The sequence below is a fragment of the Anas platyrhynchos genome, chromosome 1, assembly GCF_047663525.1.
Source record: "Anas platyrhynchos isolate ZD024472 breed Pekin duck chromosome 1, IASCAAS_PekinDuck_T2T, whole genome shotgun sequence".
In the NCBI taxonomy this organism is placed as follows: domain Eukaryota; kingdom Metazoa; phylum Chordata; class Aves; order Anseriformes; family Anatidae; genus Anas; species Anas platyrhynchos.
Window position 1 is genome coordinate 103,360,956 of NC_092587.1, and position 16,866 is coordinate 103,377,821.

The window sequence follows — 16,866 nt, forward strand, 5'->3', positions numbered from 1 at the left end:
ATGCGTATTGTCACTGTATCTGCCAGCATATCTCATTCAGGCATTTAGCACTCTTTGCTACTGTGACCCTAAGGAGCATATAGAAGGCTAGGTTCAGAACTGTAAAATGCTTCCAGATGGAGGCAGGTGAGCTCAAGATATATTTCACCTGCAACATTTTATTCCATCCTCCTCATTTAAGATGCAAAAAAATTCCTAATAAACAACACTATGAGATACAAAACTTCTATCTATTTCTTCTAGGAGGATTATACATCATTTCTGAAAAAGCCTGTCCTATGAACCTGTAGGCACAAAGAAACTACAATTACCAGAGGATTAGATATTCATGCTCTTAAATGACAAGGCCAGAAATAAGCCACTACACTAAGGAAGCAACACCCTGCTTAGGTCTAATAACTATCCGTGGTCATTAAGCATATTAATACAATTGCTTAAAGTTTCTGAATGCCACTAAAACATCAAGTGTCCATGAGCCCACTGTCCATAGGTCTTGCAGCAGTTACTGAAGCCTACTTCACAGTCGTGCCTTTTTTTTTTTTTTCTCCCTGCCAGCATTACCTTTGGTGACATTGCTCAGGGAAATAAATCACTGGATTAACTGGTGAAACAACCAGAAGCTACTTGGAGAAACTGAAATACAAAGCTGAACTCAAGACCCAGAGTTGCAGGTGAAGACTTTTCTTTGAGATAGGGCAGCTTTAAGATCTCTTGAAGCTATGCTGAGTTGCTTCATGTCAGTGCATCTTACAGCTATTTTAAATTGGAGTCTGCCAAAACCTCCAAGGGGCCATTATGACAGTTAGAGATTACCACTGAATAAAGATTTCTGGTATGTCTTTGTAAGACTTGCTGCAGGGTTGCTGGATGAAAATTAAGGACACTATCTCCTTAAAGCTCTACCACATTTTCTGAGTTTTCAGATAATCCTTCTCTTCTCCAAGTCCCTTTATCATTTTATCTCATTTCCCCTGGCTCCTTCCATTGGCCTCACCCCTGGTTTGTTCTATAATCTGCATGCTTCCCTTCTCATCCTGCCCTCGGCTGCTCCTTTTCTCACTGAAAGCCCTCTCCAGGATTAAATTTCAGCTTTGCTAGGTATGCTTTAGGCCACTGTCAGCTTTATTCACACTCAAGGCTCATCTTTCTCCCTATTCCGTGTCTTCCTCCCCACCCCCATCAGCCACCAGGAACTGCTACAAATTTTCACATATATTTTCTTTGTTCATGAGCTTCTTCAACACATGAGCTACAGTTTCTTTTGCTTTATCCCTATTATTTTTGATAACCTGTATTCACTCTTCCCACACTGTTTGCACCAAGTGGATGTTCACTTCAACTGTCTATAATTATTTGTTGTCTGAATTATTCTCCACCTCTTTTCTTCTGTAGTGATCTTCGAAATTATCATTTGACTTGAAATACTCCTTACAGCCCAGTTGTCTCCTGCAATTCCAGTTTTATTTAATGGATGAGTTGGAGATGAATATTCTGAAGCATACACTGTATTTACAACTGCCTTCTAATGTAATATATCAGCTCTCTAACCAAGTATGTTTTCACATACCTTTGACATCAGAGAAACTGTCTCTCATTGCTTGTTCCACACTCTGAAAGTACTCTTTCTACCTCACTCTAGTTTAACTTTCTGTTTCAATATAGCTATCCTGGGATAAAGTTATCCCCCCCAAAAAAAAACTGAATCAAACACATCACACCAGAAAAAAAAAATGAAAATAGCAACAACAAAACAACAGACAAATCCCTGCTCAATTAGATACAATACTACTACTACTACTAACAATAACAATAGAAACACAAACACACCACTAAGTGACAAAAAAATACCAAGGAATTGTGTGCACTCAACTTGTCTTAACCCCTTCTGAAGCCCTGTCTCATTCACAGTGGCAAAATACTTTCAATACTTTCCCCAAGATTAACAGAACACTGTAATAATGTTTTCTGTCCTTCTTTCAGTGGATTTATTCTGTCATTGATTGTTCTCTCTTCTTAAGCTAAAAGCTTCTTCTCTGTTCAGCTCACATGGGGCTGAACCCTACAGTACTAGTCCCACTGAAGCTGGTGGGGGTGCTGACTCTGCCAGAACCAGATGTTGCCCATTGAACAATCAAGTTAGGCTGAATGAATCCCCAGAACTTGTGTGTTCAGATAAATATTCACATCTGAAGGTTCCTTAGTCAAAACGGGAGACCCACTAAAACAACCTTCCCCACTACCTCCCAACAATGCCCTCATCTACCTCTTCAAATAAATATGCCCACTAAAAAAAAGAGATAGAGATAAGATTTCAACTGTTTAATGTCTTTCTCTAACACCTAGTGGGGTATCTGCAAAGGAGTTCTTTTTCTCACTCAGTGACTTTTTAAGGATGAACACTTCTATTTTAGGATAAATAGCCCCAAATCTGACTTTATTAGAAATCTATAGTGCTGTCTCTTTTAAAAGGCAAGGCACTTACTTATTAAATCCTCCCTTCTTTTCCTCCTTTTAACAGAAATTGCTTAATGCAAGAAAACACAAAGAGAAACATATTTTTTTTTCAAATTAATCAACAAAAGATTGAAGCATTAAATCTTTCCCAACTGTTATGTCAATTTGACTTTTAAGCATAGAGGTCTGCTTTTTTTTCTGCTGTGGAGATACATGCAAAAACTTCTAGTGGAAACTCACTTTTTGAAATGTTCATAAGCCAATGTATGGTAGAGATATGGGGAAGTAGAGCTCCTAGTAATATTTAGGAGACTGCAGTGCACACAGCAGTGTAGCTGTTGGAGCGGTATCTCATTGCTGTCTAGTTGCTGCCTTATTGACACCTACATGTAGATTCTTACTTATCTTCACATTTTTATTTCCAGATGGTGCAGATACATTGTATGAGAAAATGATGAAGAAAACTTGTTATCCTAGTGAAATCACAAAAGACTTAGTGTCTAATTTTATCAAGAATTTAAGATATACAATCAAATTCGATGTTAAAATCAGAGAGTCTTCTAATTTTAAAATGACCTTTCCAGTGAAAAATAGCTTGAAATATGTAAAACCCCAGATAGTCAGACAATGCTTCAAAAACACTTGGACTGTGCCATTCACATTTTTTTCCTTGTTCCCCCTTTTCATCTCCTCGATGGAGATGAAAACCATCAACCTGGAAGAACACAAGCCCAGTAACACTGGTAGGACAGGCAAGAATATGGAAAGAGAAGGCCTAAAAGACTTAAAGAGGAAGATTTGTCCAAGGAACAAAACCCATTTTGCATCCTTTCTGGAGAGGTCACACTGTTTCAATAAGCATGAGGCACAAGGTGATTCATTTGAAATTGGATGCTGATCCAATGCACTGATGCTCAGAACAGAAGAACTTCATACTTGAGAATGCCTCTTTTTTTTTTTTCTTTTCTTTTTTTTTTTTTTTCTTTTGAGTTAGAAAGAGAAACAGGACAAAAATACAGTATTCACTAGAGGACTCCCTCTGGGGCTGTTTCCTAGAGGAATCTGCTAGTAAATTAAAGTGATCTGCCTCTGACTTGCTACCCTGAGCTCAACTGGGATGTTCTGCTGCAAAGCAGCAATTCCTCTGACTATTGCAGTCCTAGTTCAGCTGTTGTTGGAGTAATGATATCAAAGAAAGATGGATGATACAGTACGGCAAGTCTGTGTTTCCAGAAGCTCCACATGGCAAGGAAATAAATTATTTTACTTTGCACTCCTAAATTTATTTATTTATTTATTTATATTATTATTGTCTTTTCTGTTAAGTTATAAGGCCCGTAGGTCTGCAACGTTCTTACTCAGCTTTGGACAGGCACATGTGACTAATTAAACCTAAATATACAGCCCTTGGAAAATCTGGGAAAGTCCAAATTTAGTAACTGGTTCACTAATTTGGAAGCCATCCTGCTGCAGGTGTTAGTGGCCTGAGAGTGACCCCCTATACTCTGCTAGGCCTCAGAGCCAGCTCAGAGCCAGCATGGCTCAGGGCTGCAGGGCCACCAGGGTGTTGTGGTGTGTCCCGCACTGACCAGCCCTAGGAAGGTGAGCTGGACCAGCCTGGTGATGGTGACCAGAGTCAGCCACAGCCTAGCCATACCCAGGAACCACCACCGGCCCCAGGCCTGGCCAGGAAGGGGCAGACAGGGGCAGGGTGGCACCCAGACCAGTGAGGCCCAGGGCTATGGCAGGGCTGAATCCCAGACTTGGCCTAAGCTCCACTGAAAGCCATCCCAGGGCTGGGGTTGGTCCTGGCTGCATCCTACCCTAATGATTTACTATCAAATGGAAATACCATGCTAAAAGGCTTCAGTAATGCAATTGGGCAAGGCTATTTTGCAACGATTATCTCAATTAGAGGGGGGAAAAATAAAAATAAAGTGACTGCTGAGGGATTTTGATGACTACCAAAGTAGGGAGCCATTTTTTTTATGGCTATCACTCTGATTTATGAAGCATTGGTAACATAAGGACCAGGGGTAGCTCTTACCTTGGAGACAGCAGTGTCTACTCCCAGCCAGGATTTCACTCAGGAAGCCTTTCTGAAGCCTGCTTCCCTCTCGCACCAAGCCCATGCAGCAACACATATGCTGGCACCAACCCAGCACCACGGCACAAGGCTTCTGCTTAGTGGCCCTCAGTAGGGACGTCCACCAGCTAAAAATCATTAGACCTGCCACCAACAAAGACAGTTTCGGAAACAGATGGAAATTTGGCACCATCCTGCTGCAGCTGCATCTGACCAACCAGTGACTGGCCATCTGTAATTACACTTGGAGCTTGCAGGAGCTCTTAGATTTATTTATTTATTTATTTATTTTCCCCCAAATCTCCGTAAGAACATTTAAAAGGTAAAACAAAAAAAAAAAAAAATTCTGCAGGGAGATTCACATAAGCTCCACTGACGAAGCCAAGAGGTTGTGATTCCCAACACAGTCAGATGCTGTAGTGAGAGGAAAAGATAGTCTTCTCACGTCATTAAACAAGTGCAACTCATATTGGAACAGGTGAGTTAAAACTAGAGCTTGAGTTTCAGATCAGATATTATTGACCATGCTCTGGTTTACTTGAAAACTAGAGGCTAAAATCTGCATGGCCAGGGATACATAGGTCAGCATAGAAGAAGGTAGCTTTACTGCTATCTTGGTCAAAACGACTACCCAGCCAGGGAAAACACAAAAGGGTACAGGCAAAGGGTACAGACAAAAGGGTCAGGAGAGAGTGGTTGTGACTCAGATTCATTCTCTGATCTCTTCCTGGGGCAGTGCTGGTATAATCTAGCCCTTAATATGCAAGTTACTGGTGGAAAATACTATAAATATGGAACATCAAAATGTCATTTGCACAGTCACTTTAAACAGATATGTCCTAGCACTCTCTTCCTTCTGCGTTGGAAAGATAATAATCTGTTAAACTTTATCCTGGAACCATATTTTAGCATTTTAATTAGAGACCCAACACATGCACTAAACACACTCTCAATAAAGGGCACACCTTAATAAAGTCAGTACAGCATGCTGCTGTAACCCAGCAAGGTCACTACCTGAGAGGAATTACCAACAAGGGAACTAACTGGATTACTGCCAGGACAACTGGCAAAGTTACCAGGGCCCACTTCTGGAGGCCACTGCTGCTGTTGGCCAATGGAGATGTGTAGAGAGACAACATGCTGCCAATTATTTACACCATTGTTCATCCGCAATAGAGCAAATTAATTTAATTGTAGTCTTTATTTCTTTCCAATAGAGGGCTGCTACTGGTCTGAACACTAATCACTGGGTAATTACTGGTGGTGGCTGTGCTGTGAAGGCAGCCTAATCCTTTCTTCCTCTTTTGAGCACTATCTCCCTCTGCTGTCCTACCACAGCTCTGCACTTTGACTGCAAAAGGTGACTTCGAAAGCACAACCAAAAGGAGTAGAAAACTTGGACAAAACCCTTGTAAAATTTTTACCTAGCAGTAGTTTGTTTCATCAGAAATGCTTCAATGTCAGGAAGGGTCAGTCCAAAAGACTGGAAGCTTTCCAGTGGAAAATGCATAAATAAAGAACAGCTAGGAAATACATTTTCTTACATACCTCCCCAATCAGGTTTCCATTACTAGTAAGAAATAATAGGCAGTAACAGCTTCTTCTCTGGCAGGTAAGTAATATGAATTTCTAAGCAGCTTAGATCCTCTGAGGAGAAGTGAACATGAAAAGTTTTCTTAGCTTTTTGATAGAAAGAAAACATGGTGCAAATGTCTGCCGAAGGCAGGGGTAATTCTTGCATGTCCTTGTATTTATACACAGAATGTGAGAAATCAGAAGGACCAACCCTAAGCGTGGTCTTTGAGGTCACCTAAAATAAAATAAAATACTTAAAATAAAGCTTGAATAAAGTTGTTACTCTGTTGCTTTTCATTGACATGGATGTTTAAGTTCCTTGTAAGTTTGATCTTCATTGCTACTTCAGATAGCATGTTAGCGATCTCTCCAAGAGACCCTGGTTTCTTTGTAGATTGGCAGAATTCCCAAGTCAATCTCAGCGCTGAAAGGTAAAGTGATGACACTGTTAGGATTTTGCTTTGATTGATATTTTTCCATCTTTTTGATGGGAAAATCCGAAAGTTCATTTCCTTCCATAAGCCCACAATGAATTTGAAGCAGCAAAGTGATCTCACACTAGGTTTGCAGTGTCAATATCTATTTTTATGTTCTCTGTTACCAGGTGGATGAACCATGACAATAAGGTCCTTAGTGATAAAAATGCATATTAAATTACAGATTGCAGGCATGAGGCTACAGTCTTGATAGTCTGTTTTTCCAACTCAAAATAAGGTAGATTTTTTTATTATTATTATTACACTGCATTGAATTCTTGCAAGCATTATCCTAAGTAGTTCTACTATGATTTAATAAGGACCAAAATTTATACTTATTTGGTTACAAATCTTTCAAAACAGCTATTGTATGCATAGGAGGGCAGATTTTTACACTTTCTATTTAATGTACATATACTTCAAATTCTTCTCTTAAATGATCACTTAGTGCAAGACACAGTGAATGTTTTATTTACACTAGCAGTAGGTTAGGTATTGAAATTTTCATTATTCCAGTTTTTAGGATTGTTGAAAAAGTAGTGTTATGTTTTTCAGTCAGCACCATTTTTTCATTTTATTTTTTTTTAAATTGATGTCTAAATAGAAGCACTGGGAGAACATAGCTCCATAAAATTTAGGGCAGAGACTGGAGCAGAGATTCAGTATCATTCTGTAGCTCTGTAATGTATGCCATGCATCCTGCAATTAATTAATGATATCTGAAAGAGAGAAAAAAAAAATATTTCTCTGCATAACATTCCCAGTTTGCATTTGACCATTGTTCAGACAGTAGTGGTACTGTCCTGCTGGATTTACAATCTAAAGTAATAAACCACAGTTCAACATCAGACTAGAGAAACCTGACCCACAGAAATTAATATGTCTTTGTGAATCCAGGAGAATAAGGAGTTTTCAAAGTCTTCTTCCTTACTAGCGATCTCAGAACAGCTTCGAGACTTCTTGTGCCTATATAAGACAATAATATTGTGCTCTTTCTGTCAGTGTAACAACTATATAACTTTTAATTTGGGTACTGGTTGACTGGTTTAGCATTTTTATGTTTACTCCATTTCTATGTTTACTCCATGTACATAGTTCCAGAAAAATATAAAACAAGAAAAAAAAAAAAAAAAAAAAAAGCAAAATAAGCACGATGTTTCTCCAATATGCACAGACGCAACATTTACATGCTACTAAATTAGTATGCTAATGATGTTACTGCTTTAATTAACCATACTACTGTGCCTGTACTGGACTCTTTCCCAAGAACTGTTCAGGTTACTGCATAAGGCAAGGACACTGATTTTCTTTTAATTTTTTTTTTTCCTTTATTGACAGGCCTGCCAAGTTCACAGAAGAATCAATAACCAAGGATATTCACATAGGATAAGATTTACAATGCATATTTCACAGACAGTAACAACTGGGACCTCACAGCACTTACTGAAACCAGCAAAATGACAACTGATATGTCCTCCAGTGAATCCATGTTAAAGCATTCTGTCTTTAGTAATTAAAAACTAGGTAATCTCACCTGTGTGAAAAGCCCACCATAAAATCAGCTCCACTTAGTAGTGTAACTTGACATGCTGACTTTTTATATCAGCTGTTATGTCCTCAAAGCCAGATTCTGGCCCCTGTATGCTAAGTAGCGCCTTGCTCAATAGTGTACTCAAATCAAGTAAAGGAGAGTAATGTGCTATTCATTGTTTGTATTCTTCTCAAGTGATCCTTCTTGCTTTTCCTACAGTTTCTTTTATTCAGTATTGTATGTGTGGTGGTCTGGTAATCCACTAATTATACACATACAAAATATTTTTTTCACTTAGTTATTTTTATCTTAGACATAAATTTAGTAGTTACTATATTTCTTTTTCAATTATTTGAGTGTATTTAAGCAAATATGCCTGCTGTCTGCAAAGAAGCCAAGTTTTCTGTTGTGCACTAATAACTATGCAAGGTCTAGAGATCACTGAGCACAAGGATTCCTTGGGCATTCAGACTGTAATGTACCGAATGAAATTGATTATATTTCTTACTATACTCCAAAAACATTCTTAGCCTTCTGTCAAAATCTGAACAAGCACATTGAAACAGGGAATCCTTTCCATATTTTTCATATGTGTGTTTGTACTGACTTCATGCAGCAACTTTTATGCGAAGAAATACTGAAGAAAAAAAGAAACTAACCTTATCATAGGTTACTGCATGTAGGAAGTATTATAAATATTATTAATTGCTTGGCTCTCTTCCTTCTCTGTCATATTTCCCTCAGGTCTCTGTTCTATGCTCAAGGCCATTATTTGATGGGGGAGGTATAAAGTCATAACAGACTGATGTAAATTTCCTTTGAGATGTCTTATATATCACAGATACCACAAGGGAGATGAAACAGCAATTTTGTACCCTTTCATAAGTAAGGATGGAAGAAATGCTTCATCTAAAGAGAACTAAACTGATGCCTGTTCTCTAATTGAGGCCAGTATAGTATATTATTCTTCAGGTAAATCTTTGATAATACTTATTGCCTTTCTCAAGACCCCTTCTGGAAAGAGGGCTTGTAATTCTGAGGAGGAAATGAACAACTCCAAAACTAAAGGAGATAAAGAAGATGTCTATGTCAAGATTCTTAGACGTGCTCCATCAGTGTACTGAATTTTATATCTCTGCTAAATTAAAATCAGAAACTCATTACAGATATGGAAGCAGGAAAGCAGCTCTGGCAGTCACTTTTTAAGATCACCATCAGCCTCTGAAGAGTTCTTAAATGTTTTACCAATCTAGTGTGGATACCTGAGTTGTTGGTAAGAAAAGGTGCACATCTAGAACTCTGACAGGGATACTTTTAGTATCTTGGCTTTCCTAAGCATGCCAAGAAAACCAATCATTGATCTTTAAAAGCTTAATTAGAAATTTACCTGGACAAGTTTACAGAAGATGATAAAAACCTGGGGAGAATTCATTTCGCAAATATTATAATAAAACAACAGTGCAGGTAAACATGTTCTATACAATAAGTGAGTTCATGCCCAATATCCATTTTATCTCCACATCTTGCCTTTAGAAATCATCTATTATTTAGCACAATTTAATAAACTTCTAATAAAACACCAACTAAGTACCATTCAAAAATATTTCTAACTTAACTACAGTGTCTAACTTTTGATGAGCAACATGTTTGTGCCTTTGAACTGATAACATGATTTTTATCTAAAGGATTTCACCATCCACATTAGAAATAAATCAGATCCTATGCAGATGCAAGTCTACTACAGACAAGGGAGGTACCCTGCCTCCTAACACCAGTCAAGGTTCTAGCCCAGAAACAATTTAGGCTTTGATTCATTTATAATTGTCACAGCTGTTTTCAGTTGAGCCAATTCATTTTAATAAATTTGGAAAGGGGAATGACACTGCTATCCTACAGCTATTTTTTAAATTGGGTAATAAATATCAACTTTTCTGCACTGTTCAACCCTGTTAAAATTGTATAGCACTGATCAATAGGAAAAGAATCTGCAGAAATCTAGTTCTTGTTCAAATGTGACCAAGAATCTGCTTATGTGTAGATTTTGCTCATGGCAATTCAATCAGTAAAACAAAAATATCTTTGCTCAGCTAACTAGTAACTTACCCTTGATGGGAGGGATTGTTTTATATTCAATATACATACAGATAATCACAGAATCACAGAATCACAGAATCTCTAGGTTGGAAGAGACCTCAAGATCATCGAGTCCAACCTCTGACCTAACACTAACAGTCCCCACTAAACCATATCCCTAAGTTCTACATCTAAACGTCTTTTGAAGACTTCCAGGGATGGTGACTCAACCACCTCCCTGGGCAGCCTGTTCCAATGTCTAACAACCCTTTCAGTAAAGAAATTCTTCCTAACATCTAACCTAAAACTCCCCTGGCGCAACTTTAGCCCATTCCCCCTCGTCCTGTCACCAGGCACATGGGAGAACAGGCCAACCCCCATCTCGCTAGAGCCTCCTTTAATATACTTATACAGAGTGATAAGGTCACCCCTGAGCCTCCTTTTCTCTAGGCTGAACAAGCCCAGCTCCTTCAGCCGCTCCTCATAGGACTTGCTCTCCAGGCCCCTCACCAGCTTTGTCGCCCTTCTCTGGACCCGCTCAAGCACCTCGATGTCCTTCTTGTAGCGAGGGGCCCAGAACTGAACACAGTACTCGAGGTGCGGCCTCACCAGAGCCGAGTACAGGGGGACGATCACCTCCCTAGCCCTGCTGGTCACAGTGTTTCTGATACAAGCCAGGATGCCGTTGGCCTTCTTGGCCACCTGAGCACACTGCTGGCTCATATTCAGCCGACTGTCCACCATCACTCCCAGGTCCTTCTCTGCCTGGCAGCTCTCCAGCCATTCCTCTCCCAGCCTGTAGCTCTTCTTGGGGTTATTGCGCCCCAGGTGCAGGACCCGGCACTTGGCCTTGTTAAACTTCATACAGTTGACCTCAGCCCATCGGTGCAGCCTATCCAGATCCTCCTGCAGAGCCTTCCTACCCTCAAGCAGATCGACACACGCACCTAGCTTGGTGTCATCTGCAAACTTACTGAGGGTGCACTCAATGCCCTCATCCAGATCATTGATGAAGATGTTAAAGAGGACCGGCCCCAGCACCGAGCCCTGGGGGACGCCACTAGTGACTGGCCTCCAACTGGACTTGGCTCCATTTACCACAACTCTCTGGGCCCGGCTATCCAGCCAGTTTCTAACCCAACGAAGCGTGCGCCAGTCCAAGCCAAGAGCAGCCAGTTTCTTGAGGAGAATGCTGTGGGAAACGGTGTCAAAAGCCTTGCTGAAGTCAAGGTAGACCACATCCACAGCCTTTCCCTCGTCCACCCAGCGCGTCACTTTGTCGTAGAAGGAGATCAGGTTCGTCAAGCAGGATCTGCCTTCCATAAACCCATGCTGACTGGGCCTGATCGCCTGCTTGCCCTTCAAGTGCCGCATGATGACTCCCAAGAGGATCTGCTCCATGAGCTTCCCTGGCACTGAGGTCAAACTGACCGGCCTGTAGTTCCCCGGGTCTGCCCTCCGGCCCTTCTTGTAGATGGGCGTCACGTTTGCTAGCCGCCAGTCAGCTGGGACCTCCCCCGATAGCCAGGACTGCTGATAAATGATGGATAGGGGCTTGGCCAGCTCCTCTGCCAGTTCTCTCAGTACTCTTGGGTGGATCCCATCCGGCCCCATCGACTTGTGCACATCCAAGTGCCGTAGCAGGTCACCAACCAGTTCTTCGTGGATGGTGAGGGCCACATCCTGCTCCCCGTCCCCTTCCACCAGTTCTGGGTACTGGGTATCCAGAGAGCAACCGGTTTTACCACTAAAGACTGAGGCAAAGAAGGCATTGAGCACCTCCGCCTTTTCCTCATCTCTTGTAACTAAGTTTCCCCCCGCATCCAGTAAAGGATGGAGATTCTCCTTAGTCCTCCTTTTTGTGTTGATGTATTTATAAAAGCGTTTTTTGTTATCTTTAACGGCAGTAGCCAGCTTGAGCTCCAGATGAGCTTTGGCCTTCCTAATTTTGTCCCTGCACAGCCTCGCTACATCCTTATAGTCCTCCCTAGTGGCCTGCCCAATTTTCCAAAGATTATAAACCCTCTTTTTCCTCCTAAGCTCAAGCCACAATTCTCTGTTGAGCCAGGCTGGTCGTCTTCCCCGCTGGCTCATCTTTGGGCACATGGGGATAGACCGCTCCTGTGCCATTAGGATTTGCCTCTTGAATAGCACCCAGCCTTCCTGAACCCCTCTGCCCTTCAGAACCGCCTCCCATGGGACTCCACCAACCAGTGTCCTGAGCAGCCTAAAGTCAGCCCTCCGAAAGTCCAATACAGTGGTTTTACTGGTTCCCTTCCTGGCCCCGCCAAGAATAGAGAACTCCACCATTTCGTGGTCACTCTGCCCAAGACTGTTCCCGACAATCACATCCTCCACCAGTCCTTCTCTGTTTGTGAAGAGAAGGTCTAGCAGGGCACCACCCCTGGTAGGTTCACTAATCAGCTGCGTCAGGAAGCTATCTTCCACTTTCTCCAGAAACCTCCTAGACTGCTTCCTCTGGGCTGTGTTGTGCTTCCAGGATATGTCTGGGAAGTTGAAGTCCCCCACGAGTACAAGCGCCGACGATTTCGCAACTTCTGTCAGCTGCCTGTAGAACTCCTCATCCGTCTCCTCATCCTGGTTCGGCGGTCTATAGCAGACCCCGACCAGGACACTAGCCTTGTTGTCCCTGCCGATCCTAACCCAAAGGGACTCGATCTTGTCATTCCTAGCCTCGAGTTCCACAACATCGAAAGACTCTCTAATATAGAGAGCCACACCGCCACCCCTTCCATGCTGCCTGTCCCCTCTGAAGAGCCTATAGCCAGGCATCGCAGCACTCCAGTCATGAGACTGGTCCCACCACGTTTCCGTGATGGCAACCAAGTCGTAGCCTGCCCGCTGCACGATGGCTTCCAGCTCCTCCTGTTTGTTACCCATGCTGCGTGCATTGGTGTAGATGCACTTCAGCTGGGCCTTTACCTTATCCTCCGGCCTTGCCACTGCTCCCCCTGGTACAGCCCCAACAGTCCTCGCTCCAGCCCCATCCCCCTTCTTACCTAGTTTAAAGCCCTATCAATGAGCCCCGCCAGCTCCTGGCCCAGGATCCTTTTTCCCCTAAAGGATAGGGACCCGTCTACGGCCACCAGACCAGGTGCTGAGTAAACTGCCCCATGGTCGAAAAACCCAAGATTTCTGCGTAGGCACCAGCCCCGGAGCCACGTGTTTAACAGGTGGGCTTTCGTTGTCCTCTCCATACCCCTTCCTGTCAACGTAGGGACGGACGAAAAAACTACTTGCACTCCTGCTCCGTCCACTAACCGTCCCAGTCCCCTAAAGTCTCTTTTGATAGCCTTCAGGCTTCTGTTGTCAATGTCATCAGTGCCCGCCTGGATTATCAGGAGCGGATAATAATCAGAGGGGCGCACCAGGTTGGGGAGCTTCCTGGCCACGTCCCTGACCCTGGCCCCAGGGAGGCAGCAGACTTCCCTACGGGTAGGGTCAGGCCGACAAATAGGGCCCTCTGTCCCCCTAAGGACAGAGTCTCCCAAGTGTTTTGCTGTCAACATCAATGGTAGTAAATTATGAGCAGACCAAAGCTAAGGATGAGTATGAATATCAAAGTCTAAGTGGGTTAATACTGGCTGAAACGTAGAAAGGAGGAGAACTACACAGTAACTTAAAATAGAGCATCGGGAATTGATGAGGAATGAGTTGGGGAGCCAGGAAAGTGTCTCAGTAGACAAAGTTGGCATAACTGATTATCGAGCTACATAATCAAGATGATAAAATATATATGTATGGTTCCTGGAGAATGGGTTTCCCAGAATTTTGTGTGCTATTGATTTTTATTTCACTCTAAGTGACATTTGGTTTTCTAAACTGCTTTCACTGAGACACTGTAGTGGTAAAATCAGAATTGGCTGGTGGAGAAAATAAAAAGAAAAAGGTGATGCACTTCACATGACAGAGAAATGGACCATATAAGCACTTGCACAGGCAAGAAACTGGCAATGGTGTAGATGTTCTTAAAATTTCAAGGGTCAGGCTCCACCTACACATTTAATCCTATTAATTTCAATGGGAGTCTTCACTGATAAAGATACTAATCAGGAAAACCATGGAGAACAGCAACCAACCTTTAAAGGGTGACACTACTATAAGACTTCTGGGACTATTACAGGACCATTATAACAGTTCTAATACATTTATCTCTCTTGATATATAACATTTTTTAAAATTACTTTACCTTATATTTTTGAGGTCTTAACCCTATATATTTGCAATCTCAAAATTAATCTTTTGTACTAAACATTTTCACTGTCTGATGCTGAACTGTAGAGGACTATCATATCTCCATCTTCAAGACATACTTTCAAAGTGCTGATAATACTGTATGATAAGACTGTCATATATAATTACCATGCTAGCAGTTATGAGGACATTGCTATCTGATTCCCTTAGGTCTCAAATATGACCATAATGTTTGGAAACAGCTGTCCATCAACAAATCTGCTTATCAACATCTATGTGGAAGAGAGTTTTAATGCATTCTCTCAATGTTTGCAAGCTAATATTATCTGCTGCCTTTTCTATAGCACACAAGGGCCAGCCTAACTGCCAATCCATGCTCTAATCCCAGTGAGACCTGAGAAGAAAAAACTTACTGCCCCGTCTAGAAAGAGTGAAGGTCAGGCTAATCAATCTAAAATAAAAATGACACTACATGAAAATGCTCACTTTGTCTGAATCCATAATCATTCGTCCCTAATAGAACACTGATCTCCTGCTTCTTCCTTCAAAAAGCAAGTCTTATCACTGTTTCTAGGAAAGAACTCGCAGCTCTGCTATAATCATTTGATGAAATATCCTCCCAGTTTATTCAGTGTCTGTACTTCATCCCATCCCATACAAAATACCACATTCCCTGCAGTATGTCATATCATCTATTTCAGTCACACTGCTAACATTTTCTCCATTTTCTGAGCTTGTCACTGTATAACAGACAGGCAGCCCCCAGGTTCTCAGGCTTTTAATAAAGTAGCTACTCAGAACACCAAGAAGATCAATTATTTTAGAAATGCATTAAATAAAGAAAAAAAAAGTTATATTTTTACAGCTAACTCCTTAGCTGGTGTGAATTAGCAAAGACCAATTGACTTTGCATTAATTCAACCCTCACTGGCCTTAACAGGGTAATGCTAACTGGGGATCTGACCCTGACCAGCCAATCCTCTGGAAACTGCAGAACAACATTTAAAAAGGAGCAGCACTCTGAAAGACATTAAGTTCCAAAAAAACGTCAGGAGGGAGGTAGCTGTGTGGAGAGATGACTGCCACAGTGGGACAGCTGTAGTAGAATTTACTCGTTAGGCTACAGTAAGGAATTCACATGGGAGAAACTATGTGTGTTTCATCCCAGAGCAAGTATTTAATTAAAGACCTTCTTAGGTCCAAATCACCAGGCTTGAAGCCTGGGAAACCAGACTTCACATGTTTTACCACCTGCAGACCTGCTTCCTGTGTTACCTTTTCATTATTTGTTTTGATCAATAAAGCTTAGCTCACACTAGCTACCATGAAAAACATCCTTCCATATGGGTTCTTCTTTGCTGTTCTCTGAAACATCATCCCTGGGGGGGTCCAACACATTTTCCATCCATGCTATAGTTGCTAACAAAAGCTTTTTCTGTTTTAATCATTCTTGGTGGGTTTTGAAATATATTTCTATAACACTGAAGTCCTGGCTTGGCAACTTATGAAGAGCTTCTTTAAAATTCAGATATATTATGAACTGTCAATGTCAATCTTGAGTGCAATCTTATCAAAAAAACTTGAGGTTAATTAGGAAGGATCTCATCCTTCTAAATCCACATAAAGCTTAACATAATAATTGAGAGTTGAGATCAATTACTCATGTTATGTCAAGGGTATGAACTTATATGGTAATGATCGAGTGCTTGGCCTGAATGTTCAAAAGTTAAGGTCAAAAAGCATGCCAAATATGCATTTAAATTTTTTTGAAGTCACAAGTTGGAATCAGGACAGAGGGAAGGGGGAAGTTTGGTGTATAGGGCTAAGGGCTACAGTGCATACTGATCTGAAACTTTGAGGCCAAGTTCAACATATATTGTAACAGGAAATACAGAGAGAAGCTGGGAATTACTAAGTCTGAAAAGAGGACTGGCAATAGTTTAGAAACATTTTCATGCATTCAGAAGTACCATTTCACAAACAAGAACAAATGTATCTTGTTTTCCCAATTGATTAACAACTTTAACTAGAGTAAGGCCCTCTATTCTATGCAGGGCATGAGACATTTGTTGTGCCACAGACTGTCATTAACATGACATTGACCCTCTCTTCCAAGTACGATCTTCATAACACTCTCCAGTCCTCTGGAAACACACTGCCACTCCTACTTTAATCATATCAAGACAAGGAGAAAAGGAGAGTCCTAAAGCAGTCTTGCTAACTCTGGGAGACAACAACAAGAAAAACAAACAAACAAAAGAAGAGATTGGAAAAGACTCATCCTGCTTCCTGTTATTTTATCTTTTTTTTTAAAAAAAAAAAACACCTTTTTTTTGGGGGGGGGAGGAGGGTCTTTTTACTGAAGTTATTTATTCATTTTTCTTAGTTTTAAAGAAAAACCCACAGACTTTAAAAAATGTATTATTGCCAATACTCTTGAAGGAGCTGCCTCCTAA

At 41.3% G+C, this 16,866-nt stretch overlaps 1 protein-coding gene across 1 annotated transcript in view; it reads right to left on the reverse strand.

Moving 5' to 3' along the window:
* Nucleotides 1-4,992: 4,992 nt before the first annotated feature.
* The window catches only part of NRIP1 (nuclear receptor interacting protein 1), a 226,722-nt gene continuing 214,848 nt past the window's right edge, over nucleotides 4,993-16,866 (reverse strand). Inside the window, exon 5 of the transcript XR_005269054.2 lies at nucleotides 4,993-6,539. The gene's annotated coding sequence lies outside the window, so the exon portion shown is untranslated. The remainder of the gene's footprint in view (nucleotides 6,540-16,866) is intronic.